Here is a 10000-nt window from a genome sequence, read left to right as displayed (position 1 = left end):
TTGTCTGGTTTAAGACAATAATTTGACCCCAAATACGAACTAAGTTAACAGTAACTTACCGAGACATAATAATGCAAATACTGAAATCTAACCCGAAACCTGACGTCTCTTTTGGCTAAGAACATAACACAAACAGCGGTGATAAACATTGTGATAAACGTTGTATTCAAACTCATTCTTAATCAAGCTATGATGCCTAAGAACAAGAGTCTACACGATTCTTATTTGATTAAAATGAACTCGATCTCTAGGTAAATAAGTTGTACGTCGAAAATCAGTCCTTTAAATTTTGAAGTTGGAAGAAGGAAGTCGGAAGTCGGAAGTCGGAAGTCGGAAGTCGGAAGTCGGAAGTCGGAAGTCGGAAGTCAGAACTCAGAAGTCAGAACTTAGAAGTCCGAAGTCAGAACTCAGAAGTCGGAAGTCGGAAGTCGGAATTCAGAAGTCAGAAGTCGGAAGTCGGAAGTCGGAAGTCGGAAGTCGGAAGTCGGAAGTCCCTCCTCGGCTTTCGTAAGTACGAGATAGCGAAAAAAACATATAGTTTGTGAATCATTGCGTAGGCATCTCTCTGGGCGAGAGAAAATTACACCGGGCTAGGGCATTTTGAGAGTCACTCGCCCGAATGACGAGTTTCCAACACTGGCTGATGATAAATCCTCATACTATTATTCTGATCGTGCGGATTTCAGAGAACTTCCATTTTGCCGAGTTTTCGTTCTTGAGCGCAAAGCCCACAAGAAGCCTTCGGTCTCGATTAGAGAGAATTATCGCGTTGCAATGTATTTCCATTAGTTTCCAGGCTTTACTATGCTAGAGAAATTTTCCATTTCAGTGAAACCAACGGGAAATGAGCATCAGAAAATAACTGCCTGCATCGGCGCGGTTTCTTACAACACGCAGCTGAAGATTAATTTTAATTATGGTTTTGCGGGCCAACGGCAACGGCAAAGGGGCCGTCACAAAGCAAAAGGTTTCATGAGCAGTGCAGTGGCTCTACACGTGCCTTGGTGCAGTTCTTTGCCGTTCTCTACGACACAACAACGTGAAATGACAAAATTCTGTGTAGTCTGGAGAGCGCGAACCGCAACGGCCAATAGGTTGCCGTTGTGAGTGCTTGACTGAGGAATCCCTAGTGGGAAGTGAGTACAGTTTTTGTTTTATAGTTGATATTTTGGTTTACCCGACATTTCCTGATATCGTAGTTGCTCTCCACTGACACACCTGATAAATGCGTTCCGCAAGGATCTTGTCACAGATCGTAACAAATGCGCCACACGAGAGAAGGACGACATAAGGCAAGGGTAAGGCAAGGGCAAGACTAGTGTTTCAATATGTTTAGTGGCTCCCTATAGATGATACGTAAAACCCCATCATAAAAATAATCAGGCATTGATGCGGCGCAAACGAACATCTTTTTTTATTGTATAGTCATGTCGTTATTCTGTGAAAGCTCGGTTGACCACCAAGCAAGAAAATTACTAACGATGTCAATTTCGACGTGTGATCGTCTGGAAACAATATTTCAGTCAAAATTAAACAGGAAGAGAAATGGCAGCCTTTTTTCTGTACTGTTCATTGTTACAATGGTACATCACCTGCTGCGTGTTTATTGAACCTTGCCTGTGAACGAGTCAATATTAGTGTGTGGGGATTCCCCTATCGGCAGGTGAATGGTTGCACAAAGCCGGCGGCGTCACGTTTCATAATAACATGATTTGTTCTCTGTTCAATTTTAATACAAAATCCACGATAAAGGCCACGCGAAAGGTGATGTCTCAGGAATGGAGGTGGCTCGATTTTTCATGCTTAATTTAACGACGAAATCACACAGATGTCAAAGACTGCCTTGAAATCTTGCTCTTCAAATTGATCAATCTTTTTTCTTTTTCATAATCAAATTTTTACCCCTTGAATTTTAGATTAATCACATAGAATTCCACCAAAGATTGAAAACACCGTTTATTTTTTGCAAATATCTACCTTAGTTCCGGAAATATTTAAGCTTCAAAACTACGTAAAATATGCAAATGAGAGGGCTGATGACGTCATGCATACGCTCAACCAAATATTACACCAAGTAAATAAATTGACTTACCTCGGTCAATTTGAAGCAGAAACCATTGAAACTTGGCCGGCTATTAGTTCTACATACAACACACCTACGACTATAAAAAATGTTAGTTTCCATGGCAACCCACTCTTTTCCAGTCGCCTTCAACCTTATTTCAACATTTTAGTGATTTTCAACTCGAAAAACTGTAAACAAGGTCATGAACTCGACCTAACATATTAATGTGCTTGCTGAATCATGCAGATCAGGCAACACTTTCAAGTATCAATAAAGAACGCTAAAGGTGGCCAGAAAAGCCTTTAATCTCGGGGAGGTCTGGAACCCAGTATGTTGCGATGGTAACAAAAATGTAACGCTCAAATTGTGGAGTACCTCTAATAAAATTATACTGCCATGAATCAAACATTTCTGATTCAAATTAGCTGAGATATCTTTGTTCATCATGTTTGATCAAAATTCCGTTAAGTGTACGACGTCATCACTTAGCTAATTTGCATATTTTAAAAACTTGAATATCTCTGGAACGAAAAGAGATATTTGGAAAAGTGAACAGCATTTTTTTTTCTCGCACGTACTACTTGTATATGTTTTGAAATGGCTTAGCTTAGATAGAAAAGATGCGATTTTCATCATAGTACCACTTAAAAATCTGTTCGTTTGTTTGTTCGTTTTCTGTTTGTTTAAGCTCAACATCTCTTTAAAAGTCCTATAAGAGGCATGAAAAATTATATGTTTTCTCATGAAACTTATTACTTCCGGCATAGACTTAATTTTACGTTTGTTTTTATTTATTTATTTTTTTTTTTTTTTTTTTTTTTTTTTTTTTTTTTTTTGTGATTTTTTCAGTGTTCCAGGCTGTTCTACAATGTTCCAGATCGGTTGTTCTATCAATGGCCAAAGCTGTACAATTTACATCAATACAAATAACAATCCGGCATTACATTATTCTATTTTCTATTAAAAGTTACAGACGACGGAGAAAAAGTCTGCCGCCAGTTTAAACAAATTTCACTGCGAGTGAATAGCTCCTTCGATCTTCGTAAGTACCTCAAGATACTTTTACAATATTTAGATCCAAAAAGCTATATAAATAAAAAATAAAGTCTTTAAAATTATTCATGGCATACTGGATCCCGTTTGTCCGCCGAAAAAAAAGAAACAATTGAATTTTATCCGCCACTTCTACTTTTGCCGTGCTTTTCTTCTTCATTCATACATGCAGACCATGTGGGCCCGTTTCAGCCGCAGCCCGCCAGTTGTCTTGTGTATGTAAGTTCCATCCAAACTCCTCTCTAGTATTTGTGGCTCATCACGATCAGTGCACTGGACTGGAACTATGGATCGAAAAGTATCGCTACTTGATGTAAATTGTTTTATAATGACCAAGAAGTTTGTCTTCCAGACGCGTTCCTACAATGTCGTCGCTTTATCATTCGCTGGAACAGAGGGATAATCCTTACAAACAACTGATAATTTCTTATTTTCATGAACGCAATGAATTTATTTTTCATTGCGATCCGCAATATTCTCTGATTTTGCTGTCGAATTCGTTTCGTGACGTAATCTATTTTTAGATATGTTTGAGTACACCAATACAATGACGCGAATCGACCGGAAAAGAGGTCGTCCTAACTTACTTGACACCTGTCCGTCAAAAGAGTCTTATTTTCCCGCCATATTTTCCCGACTATGAGGACGGGACATGTAGCAGTAGGAATGTTATTTTCCGCCGCCTAATCAGCTGAACTTAAAGTTTCCTAATGCTAATTTACGCCCCAACAAAATCATTACATTCAAAACACTCACTCTCTTCTTCCGCAACAAGTCAACCTCAGTACAATATGTTTGTGGATATTTTTTTTATCTAGCAATGACATAGATATTAATCTTTACAGTGACGCATATTCATCAGCATCCAGCGTCGTTAGACAAGTGGAAAATATTTATATGGTTGAGCCTACTAGAATCTGGAAAACGTTTAATCAATCGGTATTATCCCACTTAGATTAATGGTCAAATCTCACCTGAGAATTCCTTCGCGGTCAACAGGCAAGGCTGCTTTCAATGTTTGTTAGAACGTGATCGAATCAATGATCGTAGTAACCTTCCCAGTCCACAGCAGCAGGATGTCATCTTTCGTCTGTTATTTGAATATGAAAGAAATAAAGATTACCAGGAGATCCTTGAAGAACGTAGATCTGTAGACCTTGGTCGTTGTCAGTTTCAACATTCACTTGTGTATGCTTTATTCGGCCACCTGACGTTTTTTAAAACGTCAGGTGGCCGAACAATTTAAAAATGCCATTTCACGCAACGTGTACACATCCGGCATACCTAGACGATTTGGCGGGAAAGGTCTCGATGAAATGTCATTCAGTCCATTCCAGCAGTAATCAGGGTAGAGAGGGTAGTCATAGGTCCTAAGAATTCGTCAAGCTGACAGGTTTACACGAATTAATCGTCATTGTTGTTCGGCTTACGGTTCCCTGGTCATATCTGTCGCATTAAACCTGTAAATGAGTCCATGCAAGAGCCTTAAACAAATTTCATACGTACTCTTCCTTTATACTTCTCCCTGTCTCTCCTCCCTTAGAATATCTTTTAAAATACATACACTACCCTTCGACAAGCCTTGGCAGATTTTCCTGCCAGATCAGGAAATATGCTTGATAGTGCAAGGGTCGAGCTATTTTTATCTATGTTTTGCACCATCACGAGAGTGGCTTTATTCTTTTGTAGTTTCGTACGCGACTGAAAAAGCATGACCCAGTTATTGACCTTACCATGTGGCATATTCAAATTAAAGCTTCATGCAAGAGAGACTACAGATAATTGGTCGCGATTTTACTTTATAATGACGTCGAATAATAAACACAGGGTGCTTTGATATCTCTAGAATGTGCATAATATTTTTGCCATGAAATATAATACCTAAATAGTTTCCACGGAGGCTTCTGTTACTGAACTGATAATCACAAACAAATTCAATTCTACCTTGTAGCAATCCAGACAAGTGCAACGTTTGGTCTTTTACGCAATTTTTTTTGGCGAAAACACGTCACGTTTACAATCTATAAATAGTGACGTTTTTCTGTTACTAAACAAATGTAAAGACGAATGGGTCACTAATGCAGTAAGCTGTGGGTTTTGTGTTTTGTTGAGCCTTAGTATGTACGCAACATCGGCATTAACAAATGCAGATGATTTTGGGGGGGTTTTGTTGATATTATATAAGCAATACCGTGACGAGTGTACGCGCAATTTCTCGCTATTCCAATTTTAACAGTTCCTATCTCATTACAATGCCTACTAAGACTGATTTTCATACTTTATCGCTACTATTCCTGTAATTGTTGTCCGCTGTACAGAGAAACAGATTAAATTTAGCCCAAATGAAACAACTTCGTCCCTGACCAGTTAAAATATGATCACCCGGCACTATCCCTAAAGAAAGAAAAATATTCAAAAGAATTAAGAACGACTCGTTAAATTCTGGCCTATTTTGGCTTTCTATCTTTTAAAAGGGCTTACAAGAAACACGAACACATTCGAATGAACGCAAATTCAAGTCGAGTAACTTCGAGAAATGTAAGCAAGGTTCCTCTTGTTTTATAATTTAACGAACCAAAATGAATATCAGTGTTTTGAAAACAAGGATGCTAGTGGACTGTAATTATTAGCAAATTGGGCCCGGTTGTTAACAAAACAAACAACGCTATCTACTGGAGAGTGATTTATCCGGTGGATAGCGTTATCCACCTTTCAGTCGAATATTGTCAAAATTTGCTTCTAAAATAAAGTGATGGTCGTATCTCTCTGTGCCACAGCAGCTTATGGCTTATGTTTGGTATATGAAATTGGTCCGCAGTTGACATATTTAAGATTTTGCCTGGTCTTCTATGGCAATCACCCTTAATATATTGGAGAGCAAACTGGAGTGGAACAAACCACAATCAAACATGAGAGGTTCTTTAACAGATATCTATACAGGAAACTTTGGTTCAACAGATCAACTTTTATTGAGTAAAGATTACTACCGCCATTGACCTAATTTTACTAACAATGTTTTCGAGCTTTTCACACTGTTGCCGAATGTTACAGGCTGTTCCGCAGTGTTTCATGTTCGTTGCTCTAGCGACGTCCGAAGCTGTTCTGCTTACAGTACTAGATATAATATTCCAGTATCATAACATGTAATCGCTTTTTTTCCATTAAAAGTTACATTGACGACGGAGACAAAGTCTGCCGTTAAACTGAACAAGTTTTACTGTACGTGAGTAAACGTTTTCCTAAATACTTCATCGACAATTCATATCCCTCAAATATAAGAACAATTCATGCATATACTTCATGGCACACAGGATCACTGGTCATCTGTTCGCCAGAAATTCATTGATTATCCGTTACTTTTAATGTTTTGCTTTTCTTCATTCATACACCATGTAGACCCGTTTCAGCTGCAGCCGGCCAGTTGTCTTGTGTATGTAAGCTCCATCTAAACTCCTCTCCGGTAGTTTGGCTCAACAAGGTCACGATCAGTGCACTGGACTGGAACTGTGGATCGCAAACACGGCATTTGTTAACTGTTTTATAATGAACAAGAAGTCTGTCTTCCAGACGCGTTTCTACAATGTCGTCGCTTTATTATTCGCTGGAACAGAGGGATAATCCTTACAAACAACTGATAATTTCTTATTTTCATGAACATAATGAATTTATTGTTCATTACGAGCCACAATATTCTCTGATTTTGCTGTCGGAATCGTTTCGCGACGTAATCAGTCTATTTTTAGATATGTTTGAGTATACCAATACAATAATGACGCGGATCGACCGGAAAAGAGGTCGTCCTAACTTACTTGACACCTGTCCGTCAAAAGAGTCTTATTTTCCCGCCATATTTTCCCGACTATGACGACGGAACGTGTAGTAGTCTGAATGTATTTTTCGCCGCTTAATCAGCTGGACTTTAAAATTTCTTAGTGCTAATTTACACCCCAACAAAATCATTACATTCAAAACACTCACCCTCTTCTTCCGCAGCAAGTCCAAATACTATATTTTTGTGGATATTTTTTATTCAGCAATGACTCATATATATTAATCTTTACAGTGACGCATATTCGTCAGCATCCAGCGTCGTTAGACAAGTGGAAAATGTTTATATGGTTGAACCTACTAGCATCTGGAAAACGTCTAATCAATCGGTATTATCGCTCTTAGATTAATGGTCAAATCTCACCTGAAACTTCCTTGGCGGTCAACAGGCAAAGCTGCTCTCTGTGTTTGTTACAACGTGATTGAATTAATGATCGTAGTAACCTTCCCAGTCCACAGCAGCAGGATGTCATCTTTCGTCTGTGGTTTAAATATGAAAGGATAAAGATTACTAGAAAATCAATGAAGAGCGTAGATGTCTAGACCTTGGTCGTTGTCAGTTTCAACATTCACATGTGTAAGCTTTGTTTGGCCATGTGACGTTTTAAATGCCATTTCAGGCAAAGTGTGCACATCCGGCATACCTAAATAATTTGGCGGGAAAGGTCGCGATGAATCGCCATTCAGTCCATTCCAGCAGTAATCAGGGTAGGAGGGTAATCATTAGGTCCTAAGAATTCGTCTAGCACAGGTTGACTCGAATTAATCTCCATTGTTGTTTGGCTTACGGTTTCCTGGTCATATCTGTCCTTTAAACCTGTAAATGAGTCCATGCAAGAGCCTTGAACATATTTCATGCGTGCTCTTCCTTTATACTTCTCCCTGTCTCTCCTCCCTTAGAATATCTTTTAAAATACATACACTACCTTCGACAAGCTTGGCAGATTTTCCCGCCAGATCAGAAAATATGCTTGGTATTGCACGGTTGGGGTCGAGCTATTTTCATCTATATTTGACAACATCACGAGAATGGTTCACTCACAAAGCATGAACCAGTTATTGACCTTATCATGTGACATATTCAACTGTAATTTTTCCTGTTTCATGCAAGAGAGACTACGGACAATCGGTCACGATTTTGCCTTATACAAACGTGGAATAATGAATCCAGGGTCTTTTTATATCTCTAGACTCTGTATAATATTTTTGCCATGAAATATAATACCTAAATAGTTTCCACGAAGGCTTCTGTTACTGAACTGATAATCACAAACAAATTCAATTCTACTTTGCAGCAATCCAGACTAGTGCAACGTTTGCATGGTCTTTTACGCAATTTTTTTTGGCGAAAACACGTCACGTTCAGCAATCTATAAATAGTGGCATTTTCTGTTACTTAACAAATGTAAAGACGAATGGGTCACGAATGCCGTAAGCTGTGGGTTTTGACCATTGTTGAGCCTTAGCACGCGCAATTTATCGCTGTTCCAATTTTAACAGTTCCTATCTCATCACAGTGCCTACTAAGGTTGGTTTCCACAATGGATCGCTACTATCGCTGTAATTGTTGTCCGCTTCGCTACAAAAAAACAAATTGAGCGCAAATGAAACAACTTCCTCCCTGACCAGTTAGCATATGATCACCACGATCGCTAAAAAAAAAAATAATCATGAGGATTAGAAACGACTCGCTAATTAACAAAAGGGCTTACAAGAAACACGAACCGATTCGAATGTTTGTAAATTGAAGTCGAGTAACTTCGAGAAATGTGAGCAAGGTTCCTCTTGTTTTAACGAACCAAAATAAATATCAGCGTTTTGAAAACAAGGATGCTAGTAGACTGCATTTATTTGCAATCTGGCCCCGGATGTTAACCAAACAAACAATGCTATCCACTGAATAGTGATTTATCCGGTGGATTGTCGAAATTTGCTTCTAAAATAAAGTAATAGTCGTATCTCTTATATAGCACTGCAGTTTTCGACTTATGTTTGGTATAGGCTTTTTGTCCGTGGTTGACATATTGATTTTGCCTGCTTTTCTCTGGCAATCACTCTTAATATATTAAAGAGCAAACTGGAGTGGAACAAACTGCAATCAAACAGGAGAGTTTCTTTAACAAATATTTTTACAGGAAACTTTGGTTCATTAATTTTTATTGAGTAAAGATTACTGAGTCGTTACTACCGACATTGACTTAATTTTACTAAAATAGTTGTCGTGCTTTTTTCAGTGTTCCAGCATGTTTCAGGCTGTTCCTCAGTATTCCATGTTCGTTGCTCTAGCGACGCCCAAAGCTGTTCTGATACATTATTAGATATAATAATCCGATATCATAACATGTATTGCTTTTTTTCATTAAAAATTACATTGACGACGGAGACAAAGTCTGCCGTTAAACTACACAAGTTTTCCTGTACGTGAGTAAATGTTTTCCTTAATACTTCATCGACAATTCATATCCCACAAATATATGAAAAATTCATGCATATGATTCATGGCACACAGGATCACGAGTTCTCTGCTCCCCAGAAATTAATTGATTATCTGTTACTTTTAATATTGTGCTTTTCTTCTTCATTCATACATGTACACCATGTAGGCCCCTTTCAGCTACAGCCCCCCAGTTGTCTTGTGTATGTAAGTTCCATCCAAACTCCTCTCCAGCATGATCAGTGCACTGGACTTAATATCGGGGAGGTCTGGAACCCAGTATTTTGCGATGGTAACAAAAATGTAACGCTCAAATTGTGGAGTACCTGTATTGAAATTGTACTGCCATGAATTAAACATTTTTGCTATACCTCCCAACTTAAATACGTTTTTCGATTGGAGGAGAACGGGTCACGTGTCGTGGGTCAAAACTAGCTAACTCCCTAGGGCGAACAAAACTCACTAACACCCTAGGGAAACAACAACTAACAACTAACACCCTAGGGAAACAACAACTTGAACTTTCGACTCGCACGTGATCAGGTCGTGCTCCTTGAAACCGCGGCAAATTTGTGAGCCAGCCGGTGTCAAGCAAACGATTTCTTCGCAGTTTTTCTCTA

The 10000-nt window shown here is 38.7% G+C and overlaps 1 long non-coding RNA gene across 1 annotated transcript; it reads right to left on the bottom strand.

Annotated features, from left to right (window-relative positions):
* Positions 1–2845: 2845 nt before the first annotated feature.
* Positions 2846–4737, bottom strand: LOC149101929 (uncharacterized). The gene is made up of 2 exons (XR_016202401.1): positions 4093–4737; positions 2846–3402 (listed from the first exon to the last, which is right to left on the bottom strand). It is a non-coding gene; the product is annotated as an uncharacterized LOC149101929 (long non-coding RNA).
* Positions 4738–10000: the final 5263 nt, after the last annotated feature.

This window comes from Orbicella faveolata, unplaced genomic scaffold (genome assembly GCF_042242905.1).
Source record: "Orbicella faveolata isolate gen_17 unplaced genomic scaffold, um_ofav_v1 contig_36, whole genome shotgun sequence".
NCBI lineage: Eukaryota > Metazoa > Cnidaria > Anthozoa > Scleractinia > Merulinidae > Orbicella > Orbicella faveolata.
This window is presented reverse-complemented; position numbering and strand designations above follow the sequence as displayed.